A 17,786-nucleotide genomic window follows, 5' to 3' on the forward strand; every position below is an offset into this window, starting at 1 on the left:
CGACAGCAGGCCATCCATTTGAGGCTCCAAAGCCTTTTCTGGTAGACAAATCAGAGGACATTCCTTCCATCAATCTCTCCCATCCTGGGATTGATGGTCGCTATCAGCTTTTTGCAGAATCCGCACTTATATGCAGATTTAATGGGCTATGGCCTCGCACATCAGATTTATACCAATGGATCCATACCAATTGGACTAAAAAAAGCCAGATATACTTATGCTCAAAAGGATTTTTCATTGTGGCTTTTGACTTAAATGAAGATTACCAGAAGGCCTTAACGGGAGGCCCTTGGTTCTGGGGCTCGGCTGGGCTTTTTCTTACTCCTTGGTTTCCAGACTTCGACCCTTCTACAGCTGTTATCACCAAGATTCCCATTTGGGTCAGGCTACCGAACCTTCCGGCGCATCTATGGCATATCTCTGTTTTCTTAGCCATTGCAGAAACTTTAGGACGCTACCTGGCTGTAGATTCTTCTCGGAAGGAAAATGGGATCTACACCTACGGAAGATTCTGTGCAGAAATAGACATTAGCAAAGGACTGCCGGATCAGATTATTCTCAAATATGGAGATTTCCACTGGACTCAAACCTTGGATTATGAGAATACAACCTTCCGTTGCCGCCATTGTCATCAAACAGGGCACCTCCAAAGTTCCTGTTCCCAGTACCTAGACAAAAAGAAGAATCCAAAGCATAAACCCAAATCCAAAAGTTGGAATCCCTGGGTGCCTCCCCCCCTATGGACGATTCAGATTCCTCTAGTTCGGATGAGGAGGAAATTGCAGCAGATGGGCAGAACGTTGAGATTCCGCTGGAAACTCCCTTAGACGATCCGGCAAACCCCTCCGTCTCTCAGATATCTCAGAAACGTTCTCATTTTACATCGTCCTCAGACTCTGATAAGGATATTCCGCCGCCAGGGCAGAATAGTCTTCAACTTGTTTCGGCTCAGCCAAGCACCACTGGATGGGTCAAAGTAAACAAGAAAAAAGGAAAAAAAAGTCGTGTAATAGTAACTGCCCCCTCAGGGTAGTTCTCTCTGCTTAGTTCCTGCTTTTTGTTATTCCGAGCTCGCTCTAGCCCTCTCCTGGTTTGTCGTCAAGGAGCAAGGTGGAGCCTATCCTCTTTGGCTCCCTTGCTTTTTGCTTCGCTTGCTTGCAAGCTTGATTGTATTATACTCTTCTTTTCTTAATAGAATTAGTCTTTATTCAGAAAGAAAAAAAATGTGGGGAAAGCAAGTCACGCTACATCAATGTCGATTCCATAAATTTTTCGGAGAGTCAAAATCTGGAAAGTATGCGTTTTGGTTGTTTTCACTAGCCCAACGAGGCACCTTTTTCTTCAATTCTACCACATGATTTTTATTGACATAGTAATGTGTGGGCATGTAAATAAAGTTACATAGCTAGTGTTTCCTGCTACTTAGCTTAATAAAATATTTTAATGTTATGATGTGTTGTATGTACTCCAAACAATAATAAAACTGTAAAATGAGTCGTATGAATATTTTTTTAATATAATTAAACATATTTTTTTTAATTTTTTAATATAATTAAAGATATTTTTGTTAGATAAAAGTTATATATATATATATATATATATATAATTGACATTGAAGAGAATGATAACAAGTTAATAATTATTTATTTTAATATTGAATGATGGAAATTGTTTTATATAATGGTCATATTATAGCACACATGTCATGTCATTAGAGTATAGATTGAAATAATGAGAGGTGTACAAATTGTACACATGTTATTTTTACATATTTTTTCAAATTTATATTTTTTAAATTATTTTTTTGTAAATTAAAAAATAAAACCTATGAAAATGGTATATTCAATGCTTTACACCAATGAGAAAATTGATTTTTTGAATTTAATTGCAAACTATTTGTGTTTATGGTACATAGTAATTAATATATAATGTTATTTTCCAAATTATTTATATTTATTGTACATAGTAATTAGTGATATAGTACATAGTAATTAATAATATAGTACACCAAAGTCAATTCTCACCATCATTACACAATAACACATTTCAACCAATCATATTTGAGATAAATAGAAATAAATTTTATTTAAAAATAATAAATTTAATTTCATAATGTTAAACTTTGGATAAATTGTAATATGTTTAGTCAAAGCAAAAGTAATAATGAAAAATTGAATACGTATATCGTGACATTTCCTGACAATCCTGCCATCACAGATATAATAACATTTTTAATATATAAATGAATTTAATTTTTATTTTATTTCTAATTAAAAATAGGAAATGATCCCCTAGTATAAACATTTGCACGTGATTTTTTTTCAAATATATTATAACAATTTTAAAATCAAATTGATTTGAATTATAATTTCCTAATATCATATATAAATTTACTGTATATAAAATACTTTTTCAATATTATATTTTAATTTTATAGTTACGCACGATCAATTTTATTTGGTTTAAAAACAATCCATTAAAAATTAAACAATAATACAATAAAATTTTGAAGCTCTTCAACATTGCGCGCAGACCAGTGCAAAATCCCAGGGTTTACTAGATCTGGATCATCATTTGGTAGATTCCACTCAGTAACTCCCTGTGATTAAAATTTAACATCAGGAATTTAAAAACTAAAAGTTGAATTCAATGTACGAATCAAGAAGATGGAAAACCCTAAAAAAGGTTGCGGCTTACCAAGGATATTATCGTTTTTATTTGTTTCAATTGCAAACTTAAATTCCAAGCCTGCTTTCCTTCCTTTCTTGTCTTAGCTTTAATGCCCTAAAGCAATTGAAATTATGAGGAGATCTGTCTAGATCATTTTTTTGTGATAGTACACTGGTGTAATCAATTCGGTAATCAATTGCATGATTATCGACTTCACTCTTCCATCTTTTGTTGATGGAAATCAAGAAAAAAATAGAGGTAGCGGGAACTAGTTGCTAAAGAACTCCTGTAGCATGTAGCAGAACTGGCATTGAACAAAATCACTAGAAAAAAAGAGGTAGCAGGAATTGGTTGTGAAAGAAGAGTTGTAGCATTTGTGCAACTGATTGAAGGTATGGCTTGTCGCAGTATTGATTTGAATTATCGATGTTTTCTATTTTGTTGACTTTCATGCTCAATTTCTTGTCCCTCCAATGTATTGTTTTCTCATATCGATAGATTTTTAAGCGAGTGCCATTTAAATTGTGGAAGTTAAGCTTTGTACAAACACCAAAGGGTATTTACCTTCCCTAATTCAACAAATTATGTTGGATTTTTTTTTTCTTATATGGCCCAAACGTGTTCACTCTCTAAGAAACTATGATATTTGTCATGGCCCTAACCTTCCTCAAACGTGTCTTCCTTTCTCTGTGATTGGGTTTCTGGATAATCTTATTTTCTAGATTGTCCAGTTAGGAAATTTTGTTTTTCCTCTCTCTATGGTTGGGTTTATTGGGAATATTTTTTTCTGAATTGGGTAGTTAGGAAATTTCTTTTCCTTTCTCTGTGGTTGGGTTTCTGGAATTGTTTTTTACATTTAAATCAGGGAGATGTCTCCATCTCTTGATTTCACCCTCTGAAAACTCTAGTTTTCTATTCAAATCACTGAGAAACCTCAACGTCTTTTCCCATTTGTTGGGAAATTCCCTTTGCCCTGATGAGGCTATAGAGTTTTATTTCCCAATTAGATCATTGAGTAAAGGAATACTCTATTAAGATTACAAATATCTCATGATAAGTCAGCCATAATAAATTAGTAATTACTGAAATTAAGTTTCACACTTGTTCATGGCAACATTAGATGGCCACAAAACTAAGTTGAGATCTCCAACATCATTACTCCATTGAAAGTTGAAACATATTTTCGAGGCAATTGATGCTCAGCTATAGCCTATTAAGATATCAATGGTTCCATAGAAAACACCTTGGCTATATCTTTCAGCCACAGGTTTGCAAACCTATCCTAAACAATTAAAAATGGTGATGAGGTGCATATCAATGACTTCCTCGAGTATAACATCTGAGGGTCAAACCTATGCCATGATATAACGATACGTTGATTGTGAATTAAATACGTTCAGGATTCAGAGAAAAACAAAGGTAACCTTTGTATGGTCGCCAACAATAAACTAATGTTCAATACATGCAACTATTGTGCACTTAATTTCTTTTTAGATGTTTTGCTTCTTTTTAGGATTTGATCTAGTCCTGTGGTTGGTTCAGTTATCCAAATCACAAAGAAACATTAATGTTTTTTCCCATTTGTCGGGAAATTCCCTTTGCCACAATCAGGCATTCAGGTTACTGAGAACTGTTTTATTTCCCAATTGGATCGTTGAGTAAAAGAATATTCTATTAGGATTTGATTTTTTTCTGAGTTTCATTTCTCTATTCTTTTCTAGTTTATTGTTAAATTTTTGCTCTTAATTCATTAGTTTATATTTTTTTCTAGTTTATTGTTAAATTTTTGCTCTTAATTCATTAGTTTATTTGATTGGTGTGTGGAAAACCCTTATTTCTGGGACTGGAGTGTTCAACTTTGTTTACCCTCTTCAACTTTTTCTCCCACTTTGAGTAATAATATTTCCATATTAAAATTTTAAAATCTTTTATTAGCAATTTTCACTGTCATATTAGTGGATTAATTCAAGGTATAACTTGAACTTATCCAATTTTCCTATAATTTGGTGTCAAATTTGATGTTTAGATTTAATCAAATGTTGTGTTTAAATTTAATCAATTGTTGTTTCCAGTAACTTGACGTAATACTTCTTAAATAATATTTTCTTAATTCTTTTTAATTACAGTTATGGAATCAATTCCATTCTTTTCATTTTCTACTTTTGATTATAAATCACTAATATAAAGAATTTTCTTGTTGATGGATTCTTCTGGCTGAACTATAGTTTCTCTATAGATAGAATATTTTTTTATGAATTTTATTTTGTGATTCTACAAGTGAAGGCTTTAATGAAGTTTCCTTTTCTCACGACACATCAAGACATTCATCATTTCCCAAAAGATTAAAGTCAGCATTTACAACTATATATTGAAATATATCAAATAAATTTCAAATTGAGAAACATTTTGATTCAATTCTTGCTAAATTTTTACAATGCGAGGGAATGTTCTTCCTAAAGTCCAAATTCCTTTTGTTCCAAATCCTCAATTTCCTTTTCCATCTGGGAAGATTAATATTTCAGTTTATAATTGTCTAATGCCAAATCTCGATGTGCGTTATATAGTTCCTTAGAATCTCTTAGATCATGTGAAATAATTTTAAATTTATTTTTAAGTGAGTTTAATCTCTCAATCTCCATCCTCCAATAAACTCTTGTAATTATTTGTAACATTTTTTATATCAGTGATGAAGTAATTTTGCTTCGTAACACTGATTTTTGTGGCCTTGACTTTATTCAAATTCCTTTCAATTTTCAACAAGGAATCAAGCTTTTTTATCATAGTTCTTCACCATATATTGAATTAGTCTATGAGAAACCACTTCACCCATCTATCTATGCTAGTATATTGTATATGTTTCATTTACTTAGTTTCGGTTCACTTAAATATGGGTAATTTTGAGTTCATATAACAAGAATTTAACTTGGGACTCCTTGAGACGGGGTCATGGCACGGCCCCAGCAGATGTGCTCTCTGCAATATGGAAGATGAGACAAACTTCCATCTCTTCTTCAAATGCTCTGTCACACAACAAATCTGGTATGACCTTGCACACTTTTTCTCTTTTCAACATCTTAATTTCATCTCTGTGGATGCAGCGTTTGCCTGGTGGGGGCGCCAAAACACTCTCCGGCCCATTCTGCCCATCACCATCTGGTCACTTTGGAGGTGGCGGAACCTAAAAATTTTTGAGGACTCTTCTTTATCCGCCAAATTTGTCCTATCATCTGTCACTGCTCTTTACCTTCCGATCAGCTGAATGGTTTCTATGGGTTTTGTTTCTTTCTGAAAATGCTGTTAATCAGGTACATGTATATATTACATGATGGTTATCTGCTCAACTTGGTTTTGAGATGCAGTCTATCGGTAGTATAAGGAGTTTTTCATCAAACACATTCAGAACTATCTGAACATTTTGTTTTATATATCCTCAATATAATATCAAGATTTTCTTTCTAGAAAAAAAAAGATATTTTAAAATTTACTTTGATTATTATATGTTGATGCAAGAAATAAGGTTTGGTTAAGTCCTTTGAACTTGTTAAAGATAATTGTCCTAATTGCTTTTATAGTTCTTCACTTGGGATTTTTCCTCCAGATTGCTCTTTAATTAAGAGTTAAAAATATTTATATTATATCACATCTCCTAGAATCTCTAACGTTGGATAAATGGTTACCATAATAGTCGGTTCATTTTATTTCTTTGGTTGTAATGGAAAGTCTAGTTGTTTGGCAGCCTTTCCAATTCTATTTTTAGCATTTTATGTTACTCCTTTTCGACATGCCGCCACCCAAAAATAAAATTAATAATAATATTATCTGATATTTGAAAATTAAAATTCACCACGACAATAAAGAATTAAAATTCATTGTTTCTACAATTTCGAGAAAAAACATGGTTAAAAGGTTAGATTCTGTCAATAATGTATAGATATTCGTAAGTGCCCGCATCAACCAATGGCAAGTCTTTTCCTTTGTTCCTATTGTTTTCTTTTTTACTCTCAGTTTTAATGGATGATGAAGAATGCTTCCAAACTGGTAGTCATATTTAACTTATAACAATCTATCTTGACAAAGCGATGGTCATATTTAACTTATATCAATTCGTTTTTGTTGCCACACCTTAGCAGTTGTTATCTCCAAAATTTTCGAGTTGATTAATTTTGTCAGCAAAAAGAACCATGAAATTCATCTTCATGGTATCCATCTTCTGTGCATTTAATTATCTGCACAACCTTCTGTGCATCTAATTATCCATCTAAGAGCGGAAACTTGAGCAGAGTCTGGTTAAACTCAGTGCAGGGTTTCTCCAACTGAGGAACATGGCCGTAGTCTTTTATCACCACCAACTTAGCCTTCTCTCCAATATGTTTGCAAACATGAAACAAAAAATTGAACTTATGCTTGAAGAGACCAACAAATTATAAAAATATCTAAAACTCCATTCGCATTAAAAAATCCAAATTTTGCAGTTGGTTACTGGTGTAGAACAAAGGCCTGGTCTAATGTTCCTATTGTGCAAGGGATACCAAAAATGCAATTATCCTTGAAGTTTAATGAGAAGTTTGTGACTTGGTTTAATAAAGAAAATTTGAGAGTTCAACTTTCATATTCTCTTTTAAAACCCTTCAACTTTCTTCAACATGTTGATATCTACCTTGCACTATCCTATTATAGTCAACTTGTCCGCTCCTCCTAATGCTCATCCAACTTGTCCGCTCCTCCTAATGCTCATCCTGCACTCTCACTATTGTGCTCATGTTGGCATCATCCACGCGCTCCAATTTTATTTATTTATTTATATCGTTGTGCTCTTTCTTCCTATGTGCCAAAATTGTGATTGTACCATCATTCATGCTTCTCCACCAGCACTTCCCTCTATTGGACACACTTTTGTAGCCCTTTTTTGTCACATACTTTAACTTTGAACTTTTTGTTCAACCTTTACGCCATTAGTTGCAAAAGCTTGCATGTCCTACAAATCAGGGTTCAAATATCAGTTTTTAGTCTCCTTCAACCTAGAAGATGACATGTACATATCAATTCAAAAAAGTAAAAAATGTTCCTCGATATGCATGGATAATACTACAATCCAGAACTGATAAGCCTTTTACATATTGAAATTTAGTTCCTTGCTGCTTTGTTTCTAGCAATAGTTTTAAATTCTTAAACAATCCCCATATTTACTTTCTTAGCCAGTGGAAAATTTGACAAATTATGTATTGCATGATTACATGTTCAACGAAGTAGGTATGCTGATATCGTTTAGTTGTGGTACTCTTGTTGTGCCCATTATTATGTAGGTGATTTTATGCATGCTAATCAGATAATCATAAGGTTGGTTGTCAATTGCTGTTGAATTTTCCCATATCTGATTTAGAACAAGAAGAGATGGTAGGAAGATTGTAGTTCTAGTTTCCATCTCCCTGCTTTCAGTCTGGATCAAGATGGTGGAAAAAATTGCTTTTGTATTGCAAACGGTCTATGTTTTATTTTTGCATAATCAAATTGATACATTAATGTATCCTTATTTAATATTTCGGAATGAAGAATTTATTTTGATGGCATATTTTTAAAATAATTGCAGTGCAGTGAGCTGAACTGTTTGGCCTCACTGTTGTCAAACTAAATTCAATACTTAAACTAAATCAACACTTAAACTAAATTCCTTTTAAAAAAACTTTAACATTACTTTCATATAGCATAGACAACACTTGAAAACTATATTCATGGCCTACACATTATGTGTAATCACGTTATTACAAAGTCTTGTTTTAGGCGAATTAGAACCATCTCACTTAACTTGTAGTTCTTGTCAACAACATTGTTTCTCTTCTCGATAGTTTGCTAAAGTACATGGCTTTTGTGATTTCCTATGGCCCATCTTTATTGTAGATACATATAAATAACAGAACAAGAAACAAGAAAATACAACCAACAATGATCAACAGAACAAGAAGTAGTTATTCCATAGGAAAACTTGAATTTCCTTACAATCTTGTAATGTATGAAAATGATTTGCATAACATTTGGAATCTATGCTTTATCCTTTCTTGACTTTCACCATCTGTTCCATCGCAATGATGGTGAAAGAAACATTTCAAGATCCTTTGGTACCCAATAATGTAATTCTTTTAAGATGCAATAAGCGATTGCAAATTAAAATGAGAAACCATGTGAGGGTTAGTGCATTCATTTGTCATCATTTTCCTTTCTTCAGGTTCCCTCATGCTTTCATTGTATGTCATAAGCTATTGGTTCCACATATAGAAACTTATATGGCAACTTCATTGTATTTTTCTGCAGAGTTTCCTTGCAAATACGTGCAAGTAAGAATGTCAAGTTAGCTGCACATTGTATTCCACTTTGCTCCTAGTTCTATTTCATTGCAAATACAACTTCCCTATCCTGTTCCAAATTTCCCAATCTTGCAACAACAAGACAATGGCATTTAACTAGCCAATTTAAACAAAAACATTCACGAAATAACGATATAAACATGTCTGAAATAATTGATGTTGATAGATACAAACGAAAAAACAATGTGACAATGATGCCACTATTGATGATGTCTTGAACACCAACAATATTTTTAGACTTGAATCATTTTCATACATTCCAAGCAATTTCCTTTTCAATGCAATTAAATTCCTTTTGCATTTTCGATCTATGTCCATTGAATTGCGAAATGGAACAATAGACCACTTCTTGATATGCCTTGAAGAAGGTTACATAGAAGCAGTCAAATCATTCAATTACGAGCTAGCACCTGATTTCTTGTATCAACTTTGTGGAATTTGTGATGTTGAAACATATTTGTGAAGAATGCATCTTCCCGCTTCAAATGGCCCTATTGAGAATGAACAAGGACTATGGGGAGACACATTTTGCATATGCTGGCTAGCCAAATGGTTGAATTTATCAATAGGAATTTGGTCATTAACAAAAAAAGGTATTTTCTATTCAATTCAAACAAAACAACAAATTCATTGCATATATTGTTCCATGATCACAACCCCTTTAATGGGCATTTTGAACCATTGTTGTACAAAAAAATAGCTCAATCAATTGTAATATGCAATGAATACCTTTCTCCTCCATGCAAAGATCTACAAATCTATTGGGAAATAATGGATGATAAAATGCAAAACCATAGATTACATAAAGCAACAAACACTATATCCATTTGTGGAGATAGCATGTTCTTTCCACTTTTTCATTTGATTGCACCTGAATTTGATGTAGAATCATTAAGACTTTACATTGTGCAGTCATTCTGCAATTCGATCATGTGATGCAAATTGCATTGTCTACAAAAATATATATCAAATGATGTGATAAAAACTACAAAAAAGTTGCAAATTGGCAAACATACCTTATCAATATGGCAACGCCCTATGAAAAAGGTGGAATAGAAGGCAAGGCATTTTGTTTGCAATGGGCAATGAAATTGTTCAAAGTAAACATATAGGAATGGTCCTCTGTAACTAGGAGCATTGTCAATTACTACTAATGCAACAACTTTTCAAGTCAAACATGCAATATAGTGTCGTTTGAAATAGATGCATTTCACACCCATTATGCACCTTTGTCAATAGATGGACATAGCAACATAAGCAATGTACACTTTCAAATTCTTCCAATAGAAACAATGCCATTGCACACGCAACTTGAACCTATGTCAAAAAGCGCAAATGCACATGAAGACAAATTGCAATATGGTATTACGCCAATGACAAAAAGTAGAAATAATAGGGTCAATGTACATAGATTAAAACAACTATTACGATTACAGACAAAAAAATATAAAAAATTTTGCAAACAAAAATCACAGAGTAAACATAATTTCTTATCCAAAAAAAACCCTTTAATAATTTACCTAGCCAAGATAGAGGACACACCTGAGAAAAAAATTCCAATATGTAAATAATTGCAGTTTCACAAGAATATGGAGAGGATTGGAAAAGACTTCGAACAAATATATGTAAATTTATCTAAAAGCCATAGAAATATGCCCAGGAAATCAATATGCTAGGTTTGCAAAAGAGCACTTCGAAATAGAAAATTGCCACAATTTGTTGTACCTGTGAACATTAGGTGAAACAAACCATCACCAGTTATACCCACACTCTTAGAACTTGAAGAACGTCTTGTAGCATTAAGAATAACATTTGCACAAATAAGACAATGGAGCCACAAACGATCACAAATGGGTTTAACAAGATCGATCATCAATGTTCCTGTCCAAACAAACATTGTTCAAACTACACTGCCACAATCTATGGAAAACACAACAACAATTTTCATTGCATTGACAGAATTTCTCCTGATTACCTACAACAAATGAAGAAAAATATATTTGCCATGATACGTCAAAAAGGCCCACCAATTTTCTTCGTCACACTTACAAGTGATGAACATCAATGGTCTCAGTTGATCAATACATTTACCAAATTACATAGCAACAGGAAAAAAAGAAAAAAGATTGAAACAACAGAAGACTATAACATTGACTACCTCATAAGAAAGAATCCAGTAACTTGTACTCATTATTATAGGCATAGAATTAATGCCTTAAAAAAATGATATTTGAAGAAAAAACATTCTTCGGAGAGATAGTTGATTACTACTTTGTAACTGAATTCCAAAATAGAGGAATCGAACATGAACATGGACTATTATGGGTAAAAAATGCACCAATATATGGAGTCAATAGTAACTCTGACATTCAAAAATTCGTTGACAATTACTTGACTTGTAGCACATATCACCTTGATCTAGAGCATGCAAAAATACATGAACACCACCATACAAAAATTTGCAAAAATAGAAAAAACTCACATTGTAGATACCACTTCCCAATGCCACCCATGAGAAGCACAAAAATTCTTGAACCAATTGGGTTGGTAGATGAGACATTAAATGAAAAATCAAAATTCAATAATAACATCTTGGAAAAGAAACAATATGATAGCAACAACACATTTGATGAGTTTTTGGATGAATTGCATTTAACTGAAACTAATTACATCTTTGAAATACAAAATACATTGAAGAAACCAATGATTTTATTGGAATGAAAACAGTCGCACATTTGGAATAATAGCTTTGCAAAGAATATTCCAGAGCTATGGAATGCGAATTTTCATACCCAATTTGTCCTTAATGCATATGCAGTTGCATCATATTGCACTTCTTACATGACAAAAGTTGACAAATCAATGACAAATGCATTTAAAAGGATAATAAGAGAACATGAAAAGAGAAAGCTAAATGCTTTTGAAATGATACGCTTATTGGGAAATGATTTTCTTAATCTCCAACAAATCACAGCTCAACAAACATTCCATATAACACTTTCTCTTCCATTGAATCATAGTTCATGAGAATGCATATTCAGAAACACGACACCAATTGATGAACGCACATTTATCCTCAAACCATCGTTCCTGCTACAATAGGAAGATAACTTCAAAAATGTCATGTGTAGTTCCATTATTGATTATTATATCAATTGACCTAATGCTATTAAACATATATTCCTTGATGAATTTTCTTCAATGTACAACAAAAATGGCATACCCATTTCGAAAAGGAAAAAACCCAAGGTCATACGATTTGTGAAATACAAAAAACATGTTGGATATGAAAACTATTGCAGAGAAAAGCTTTTGCTATATGTCCCATTTGAAAAAAGTGAAAGTACATTGATACAAAACTTTCTATCATGGGAGGTTTCTTATATGTTACATGAAAACACATTAAAAAAAAAATGAGTCCAATTTCACTTATAATATCAACCCATTATGGGGTGATTTAGAAAATGCCATTCAAGACATCCAAAATAGAACTGTAGATCCCACTGATACAATGAAAAAGCAAAGAACCACTGAAAAATTAGCAAAAAATATGACTTGGAAATAGATTTACAACATTCCCATTGCCATGAAAGAAAAAGACAACTAAATATCGGATTCCACTTATTAGAGCATCCATTTCTTCTCACAAATGAAGAATACCGCAAATTAAGAAGAATGCTCAATAAAGAACAACAAGCAATTATCAAAGATAATGCAATGAAGAAGAGTATGTGCATGTACAAAACACTATATTTATTCTTGACTGGAGGAGCTAGAATTGGCAAACAGTTCACAACAAAATTAATCTTCCAAATGCTCATGCGGCTTTATGATGCACATCATTCAACTGATCCTTTGAAACCAAAGGGTTTGATAGTGGCAAACACAAGCGCAGTTGCATATAATGTAGGTGGTACAACATTCCACTCTGCATTGCTTATGCCTTTTAACAAGTCTCCCGCCCACACCGCTTAGCAATGAAACATTGGAGGCACTCGAAAAACTTTACCAAGAATTGAGACTAGTTTTCATTGATGATGTTTCCCTACTTTGAAGTCAGTTCTTGTTTTGCATTGATGATTGATTGAGGAACATAAAACATGTCCAAACAAAATATTTCAGAAATGTTGACATCATTCTTTATGGTGATCTCTATCAAGCACAACCTATACACGTCTCCTTGATATTTGAACTACCTTTTCTCAACAAACAATCAGTTCCATATGAATTTTGGCAAGAAAATGTAAAGTGCTATGAATTGCATATTACAATGCGTCAAACAGATGAGAAATTCATCTCAATATTGAATAGAATGTGAACAAACACTCAAACAGAAGATGATTTACATTATTTCAACATAAATTGTGTTAGACCTGCACTTATTGACCATGCTTTCCCCTATTTTTTTATAAAAATAAAGATGTCACTTTGCACAACAATAAAATGTTGTTAATTGTTCCTGGAGATGAGATTTTTATCGATGCAATCGTTCAAGAAGAAGAAAACCATGGCGATTTCCCTTCCCATTTACATACAACAACGTTTCCTTCACATATAGTCGTAACATTAAACATGTTAGTTTAGATATATGCTGGAAATTACGATTCACAAGATGGCCTTGTTAATAGAGCAAACAGAATCATTAAAGCCTATACAAAAAAAATTGAAATTGATGTCATATGGACCAAGTCCTTCGATGTAAACATAGGGCATTATCAAGAAAAAAAATGGGCTCACTTCTATAGTGAAGGCATTTCCAAAGATTGGATCCCCATATTGTGCATAGAAAAACCAAGAACAATGCAAGCAAAAATAGGTTATATCAAAATATGAAAACATTTTCCTGTTCAATTGGCATGTGCTCGCACAATCCATAGATCACAAGGCCTCAATCTACACAGCCTTGCATTTGATCCTACTCGAATACGAACTCATGGATTAGTCTATACAACTTTGTCTCGTGTTAGAAACATGCAATCCTTGTTCCTATTAAAACCACTAAAGAAAGAAAATTTCAAAGTCAAGCAGAAAATAGCAGCTAAAATGGACCGTCTACGACAATTTGCAAAATGGGAACTAGATTACAATTATCAATCTTTGCATAGACATTTATGCACATCAGTTTTCTCTCTAAACACTCACAACCTAGAAACTTATATCAATGATGTCCTCAATGACTATGATCTAATGGACGCTGATATTCTATGTTTACAGGAAACACATTTGAAACAAGAAATATTGCAACAAAAGTTCAAAACATTTAATTGCATATCAAGCCATTATAAATATGGATTGCTCACATGTTTCAAAGAAAACATAAGAATTGTTGAGCATATGCAATTTCAAGAAGACAATGTAGAATCATTGATGACAAATATCATTCTACATGGAATGAAAATTACAATTGTTAATGTTTACACAGCGCCCTATGCCACATTGCCCAATATACTAGATATTATTGAAAAAACATTTTGCAATATATCTATTAGTAAACCAATAATCATCGTAGGAGATCTCAATGTTAATGTGCGTGAACATAACGCCAGAACAAAGACAATAAAATACTATATGCATAGCCACAACCTCCATTTCCTACTAGATACAAATACCTATGTGCACACATCACTCATTGATCATGTATGGTATAACATAACAAACAACTACAAGATTTACAAGCTAGATACATATTGGTCAGATCATGACAGAGTCTATCTCATAATGGACCATGTACATGCAGACGAATAACAAAATATAGCGAAATCTTTCCATATCTGTAATTAATACCATTTTCTTTCCCCTTTTATTGTCATTGAAACTCAACTATTCATTACTGTTCTTTTGCAAGCATCTATTGTATCCATATCCAAAGAAACTGCTAATGCAATTTCCTTTTCTCTTATATAGCTAAAATGGATCAAAGTTGCAATGACCAAAAATGGAGAAGGAAAATATTTACATATACTATTGAAAATATCCATTCACAAAATATATATATGAAATTGCTTTTCATGCATCCAATATTAGTAGTTCCATTTTCCACCCATTATCATTCGCAATGAAACAAATACCTTGCAGCCTTGAACAACAAATCAACACAACATTGGAGCAAAAAAAACAACTAACAAAAGAAGTGGCAAGGCAATACAAGCCATGCCCATCACTTATTTGCATCTCTCACATTGTAATATACACATCAACATTGTTTCTTTGTAATTGACTCTAATTTGCTTCATATGTTCAGAGTTCAAATGCACCATCGACAATTCCAATATAAATTGAATAATTGAACATCGCAAAACTCAAAAATTATTCCATGGTGATGTAATGGTTGTCTACAACACATCTCTTGAAAAAGCACAAAAAAATCGTCAAATATTGCGTGGAGATCTCATTGATCAACAGGAATTGATGACAATCACATTGGTTGTTCCAAATGAACTCATCAAAAAACATAATCAAAAGATCTTGCCAAGAAAAGGAATTGGAGTGACAAATGTCCAGATTCTACCAAAAACAAATTATGACCGTGGCAACTATGATCACATTTTGTTGTTAGACAACACAATAACTGTAGAAAACATTAGCCCAATTTGTATAGAATACAAACTTGTTCCCAATTAAACAATAAAATAATTGGGAGAAAGCATAGAAAAATTACCAATAGCAATAGTTGCAACAATTGTAATAGCAGTTCAAAAAGTTGGCATGCAATATACATTGAAAATTAAAGATGGAAATTCTCAAGATGATATGGCCTCGAGAAGATGCTCTGCCTTAGATGATTCACCCATAAGCTTTATGAATCTTTATTTATTGTCTTTATGCAATAACAAGATTTGTTTTTTGTGTCCTTCATGTCACAACTGCAACTATTTGAAAACTTGTTGCCTATCTACAATGAAATTGAATAGATACTGCAAAATGGAGAAATGTCGATTATGCTCTTCAAAAACATAATAAAAAGAAAAGACCTCAAGGAAAAAAAATTCCCTTCAACACAAGCCACATTCATCACAAATTTGAACACTGAAATAGAACATGATCTCGGAAAACTAATTGATAGACAAAACCAGGTACGTACATATCCAATAATCTGCTTATTTTTAATTACACAATTACTTATTTTCCATTATACATTTACTCACTAGTTTTCTTTTCTAGCAGGTGCAAGGAACACTTCTGGTTGCAAATGCATATTCCACACTATTTGAACCTATGTGTGCACTTTGCAGTTGCCCAATCTCATCAACTGTAATGATAGAAGATATTTCAATATTTTGCACTAAATGCAAACAAAGTACTCTGCTTCTCTTTCTGCATTGTATCAGCTGCATTATAAGAACTCCTGATAACATCACATTACAATGTTGTCTTAGAAACAGAATAGTTTTAAATCAGTTGTTGTGAACATTAGCTCAAATGTCTTACCAAGAATATTTGCAGAAAGAAAAAACAACAATTTATATGCTGGGCAATCTCCAAGTTCAAGGTATCTTCACTCTAAATGGCAACAATGAGAATTTAGATACCGACCATAGCAACAAGAAAAAGAAAGTCTCAACTAGCAAGTTTGTATTGTATCCATAGGTAACAACTTCATTCTTTGACTTTTAGTATTTAGTCATATAACAAAATTCTTCATTTTTTTATTTATACAAGCATAATAAGCATTTTGTATTATTTCTCTTATTGCAAGGTTGGCCATTCTTCAAAAACAAGATTTCGTGATATCACAGAAATTAAGAGCCCAATGTTGAAAGGAAAATGAACATGATATTGAACAATTTGAAATTCTTTGTTCCAAACTTGATAAAACAATAGAAATACTTTTACTGATACTATGCCAATAAAAAAGATTTACTATTTTTTGATATTAATATTACTGCAACAACATTTATAACTTCTTCATTACATATACGTTTTGAAAATTTCCACTTCCAATTTGGTGTCTATAAATAATAGTTATCTGCACTTTCATGTTTTTTTGTTATGTTCTATAAAGTTAAAAAAAAAACATGCTGCCTATACTATTATTTTGATTTTTAATGCTGATGTTCAGCTAGGGCCTTCTGCTTCTACGCTTCTAGCCATTGCTCTGTTTCATTTCTTTCCACAAATTCTTGTTATATTTTTCATGTATTTTGTTAGATCATCTTACTTTATGATTTTAGAGTAGCTTTGTGCACTCCCACAAGCTCTCGTTGTTGATTGCACCTTCTAGTCCCATCCCATTAATAAAATTATCTGATCTGATACTATCTTACTTGTTGCATCTAAATAGAATGTCATAATCCTCTTTCTGGAGAAAATGGCTCAGTTACCCCGTGAGAAGAAAATTTGTCTATTTTGTTTTTACATAGTTACAGAGTTTGCTTTTACACAATTACAGAGGTTGCAGCCTTTCTACATGCTTAGATGAAATGTGATAACTGAATGTGATGTTTCCTATCTTACTTGTTGCATCTAAATAGAATGACATAATCCTCATTCTCGAGAAAATGGCTCAGTTACCCCATGAAAAGAAAATTTCTGTCTATTTTGTTTTTACATAGTTACAGAGCTTGCTTTTACACAATTACAGAGGTTACAACGTTTCTACATGCTTAGATTAAATGTGATAACTGAATGTGATGTTTTTACAAAGTAACTCTCCTGGATTACTCCCGTAAATTATACAAATATCAAATTTTGGTTAAAAAGTAAATATCTTAAATACAAAAAAAAAAAATTCTATCCGTGATTGTGATACGATTAGGC

Source organism: Pinus tabuliformis, chromosome 7 (genome assembly GCF_031772625.1).
Source record: "Pinus tabuliformis cultivar Carrire ecotype Pingquan chromosome 7, CPIR1, whole genome shotgun sequence".
Lineage (NCBI taxonomy): Eukaryota > Viridiplantae > Streptophyta > Pinopsida > Pinales > Pinaceae > Pinus > Pinus tabuliformis.